Here is a 4,338-nt window from a genome sequence, read left to right as displayed (position 1 = left end):
TTTTGGGGCTAGCAGGTGGCATGGTGGTTAAGATGCTGGACTCCCATGTAGCTGGCTATAGTCTGAGTTCTGAACCAGGCAGCTTGTTTTCTCACTTCCTCTCTCTTTGTCTGTCTCTGTCTAGTGAACATGAGTCCTCTACCAAACTGAAAAACTAATAACAATAATGACAAATAAAATTAAAGATAATAGTTCTTTCTTTTTTTAAAAAAATGAAGAGAGAGATTTGAGTTTAAAAATGACCATTCAGCCGGCAGTGTGGAGATTGAGTGACAACTACAAAAGTCACTGCCATAATTTAGGCTAAGAATCATGGTAATTTGGAAAAGGTTAAGAGAGAAATTTGTGGACTCAAAGGATATTTTAGGGACAAAAATCTTACAGGAGTCGGTGGTAGAATTAAAACAGAGGGAGACATTGAAAGAAGGACAAGGTTGCATCTATTATTACATTACCACTGGATCAAGAATTTAGATAGGACTCCATAGGGATGTCTCGTCATTGCCTGGGGTTCTAGCTTGGGAGAATCAAATGTCCAAAAATGGCTTGACTGGCTAGTAAATGGAACATCTGAATACTTCCTTTTCATATTTGGAGCTTGGCATGGGATGACTCAAACACTTAGATTCAACTGAAGTTGTCTACTGTAATGACTATACCTGGCCTTTCCATATAATGTGGGCTTCCTCCTACTTTGGTGACCTTAGGGTTATTCGATTTCTTACATAGTAGATTTCCATGTGTATTCTAGAAAATAAGGTGCAGTTTACATATCCTTTTACGTTCTAGTTTCAGAAATCATATACAGGTTAAACATCCCTAATGTGAAAATCCAAAATGTTCCAAAATTTGAAACTTTTTCAGTGCCAACATGACATGACAAGTGGAAAATTCCATACCTGATCTCATGTGACAGTAGCAGTGAAAAGGCTGCAATACAAACATATCATATAAAATTAGCTTCAGACAACATGTATAAGTTGTATATGAAACATAAATTAATTTTCTATTTATACTTGAGTCCCATCCCCATGATATGTCATGAACTATATGCAAATATTCCAAACTGAAAAAAATCTGAAATCCAAAACACTTCTGGTTTCAACAGTTAAGGAATGATAAGGGATACTCCACTGGTAGCTTCACTTCTACTGAACTCTATTAGTTGAACCAGTCACAAGCCCACAGATTCAGAGAAGGCACAGAAACTCTACCTCTCAATGGGAAGATTGCCAAAGAATTTATAACCATGTCACAAAATCACCTCAGTATTATTTGGCATATTTTCACTGTAAGGTGTTTTTGAGTTATATTAGAGAAGTAGTTGGCTATGCTGGCCTGGAGATTAGAGACGAAGTCTACGATAGAAGTAAAAATTTGTAAACCATCTGTATTGATGTGGCAAAGTATAGGTGAGAACTCCTGGGATGGGAGTCTAGCTGAGTAGAGAGTCTTGACAGATTTCAACCATTTGCTGCTCTGGGAAGATAAATCAGTCTGCAAGAGAGGCCAAGAAGGAGCTGCCAGAGCAAGAAGAGAGAGCGGGAGAGCGTCATGCTTGTCAAGGAAGAGAAGCATTTATTTCAAGGAGGAAGCCAAAGCTAACATTTTAAGTCGTCTGAAACGTCAAGAAGAAAGGATAAGGGCAGCTCAAATCTGTTGTGTTAATTGACATCAATCCACCGTTTACGTTTTACAAATTATTGGTCATTTTAGAAAAAATTCTAGATGCAATACAAAAGATGAGTCATTGCAAAGAAGAGCCCAAAAATTCGAAGAAAATTGGTTGGTTGATTCCATATGAAGAGTTCTTACTGTAATTTATCAAAATGACATCATTAATCAGAGAAGCAAAGATTAATGGTCAGGGGCCAGCAGGTGGCATGGTGGTTAAGGCTGCTAGACTCTCACATGACCTACCATGGCTCAAGTCCCGGACCTGACGGCTTGCTTTCTCACATCCCCTCTCTCTCACTCTGTTCCTCTCTGGTCAAATTAAAATAAAATATGTAAAGATAAAATAAAATAATTCTTTAAAAAAAGATGAATGGTTAAAATGCATAGTTTATATTTTTAACAGAGAGGAACATTTTCCCTAGTCTTGAATCGTAAATTAGATAAGCATTTTTATTAATAGTAATGGTAACATGACAACAATGATACTATTAAATTGAATAAAAATAATAATAATAAAACTAAAATAAACAAAGCATAATGTCTTTAAGACCAAGGGTTACCACACCCAGGCCATAGACTAGAACCATAAACGTACTTAATTTTAATGCAGATTTGATTTAATAATTTGTATGTATACAGTCGCTTATTCAAGTAATTTACAATAATTTCATATTTGAGTATAAGAATTGAAATAAGATTCTAGAAAGATGAAGTATAACTATTTGTAATAATTCTTGTTACACCAGTGTGCAATGTTTCATGAACTGAGGCTAGGGTGTATATTCTGTTTGAATAATCCAAATGAACCCTCAAACCTCTACTCCCTTTATGACTGTTGTGTTAGTTGGTACTCTGATCCAATCACGTGATCGTTTTCATTATCAGTACTTAGATCTGTGCTATATCAATATCAGTTCCAAAGGGGGTTAGGAAGATTGTATGCTAGCTTTACATTCACACTCCTACCAAAAGCTGGAAAGAAAGCCATGGAGATGGAAAATGAAAGTTTATTTTCATGAATAAACTGACTTCTTTCACAACAGAAGCCCTAATGCTGTATGTTCCAGAGCTCCTTTAGTAGCAAATCTGTATCTAAAATTCAAAAAGTGTAGTTTAGCAGAAAAAAAACATTAATTATGTATTGCACATGGTAGTTACATGTTGCTTTGTATTACAAAAATAAATAAAACATTTTATTGAGCTTCAACTTGTCTCTTTGATTGGAGACTCCTTTTATTTTTCAAACCCTATGAAAACAGAGCATTATTTTGTCTGAATATGTAAAGACATACTCCAAGACAAAGGGCCAGAGAAGTAGTTTTTGATGACACTATATTGGACACTGTATCTATTTCCATTTTATTATTTTTTATGGTAGCTTTATTTTTGCTATAATTTGACCTCAGTACTTTTTCCTTTTTCTTTCTATTGTGATAAGGGCTCTTCAAAAAGTTCACAGAAAATGTGTATCATGAGGAAACTATCCACGGATTCTGAAATTTTTTGCACTAAAATGAACTCACCTTAATTTCATTTTCCATGAACTTATTAAAGCCCTCTCATGCTGTTTCTCTTGTCTCTTCCCTGGGCCTCTGTTTTCCCTCTCGTGCTCTGTAGTTGCCTGACGATGATTGCTTTCCCACCATGAGTAATGCATGCTTTAGAATTATTGCCTACTAGCATAACGGTCAAAGCAAGACACAAACAAGTGTATCTAGTAATGATTTGCCTCAAAATAATTAATGTTCTTCAATATTGACTTGTTATATGGGAAACATTATGAGTCTTGTATTCAATATTTCTGAAATTTGAATAATGTTTTGATCTCTTTCAAGAAGGAACAATTCTCAAGACTATACTTTCAGGGATCATTTCTATAGTTCGTTACTAGAGAAGTTTCTCTGATCGTGTAGAGCACCGAAGAAGGAACAATTCTCCAGATCTGTAGTGTTGTCTTTATTTTATTGTAATATGATCTATACATGTAACACATAAATTTAATATAAATTTGCCATGATTATAGCTCCTATATAACTATATAATCAAAAATGCTAATCTATAAATTAAATACAAAATAATAAAAAAAGTAAAGAACTTCGAATTTATATGAAAAATATAGTGCTTTGGACACTTTTTGGTTTTATTAATCTTAGTTAAACAAATTCAGAATATGTCCGCTAGCATTACAGTAGTACACAAAATTCATATAGAGTGTTCCTTGTTTAAATGCTTGGGACCAGAATGTTTTGAATTTTGGATTCCTTCACAAGTATTATTCTAAAGTTTTTTAACATGGACATATAATGATACATATTTGAGGGATACAAAGTAATATCCCAGCATAAGAATACAATGTGTAAATCAGGGTAGTTATCATATTCATCATTTCAACCATTAGTCATTTCTGGGTAGGGAAACACTACAAATTCTTCAAGCTACTTTGAAATATTCAGTAAATTATTGTTAACTGTAATGGTGTTCTAATGAGAAGCCATTCATTAAATCTATGAAGCTGTCTTCTTTTAAAGATAAAATTAGCGTATAGTTTTGTTGAAGTTTGCATTAAGTTGGTATGTAATCCAATTATTTCGCGAATCAGGGATGGGAGAATGATATCTGAAGTTGATTTCGACCTTTGAGATGCTAAGAAAAAAATTATTT

At 34.0% G+C, this 4,338-nt stretch overlaps 1 pseudogene; it reads left to right on the top strand.

Annotated features, from left to right (window-relative positions):
* The first annotated feature begins 3,526 nt into the window (after positions 1–3,526).
* On the top strand, positions 3,527–3,652 carry LOC114009374 (uncharacterized; annotated as a pseudogene).
* Positions 3,653–4,338: the final 686 nt, after the last annotated feature.

The sequence above is a fragment of the Tupaia chinensis genome, unplaced genomic scaffold (genome assembly GCF_000334495.1).
Source record: "Tupaia chinensis unplaced genomic scaffold, TupChi_1.0 Scaffold000527_1, whole genome shotgun sequence".
NCBI classification, from domain to species: Eukaryota; Metazoa; Chordata; class Mammalia; order Scandentia; family Tupaiidae; genus Tupaia; species Tupaia belangeri.
The sequence above is the reverse complement of the archived record's forward strand: the minus strand, read 5'-3'. Positions and strand labels throughout refer to the sequence as shown.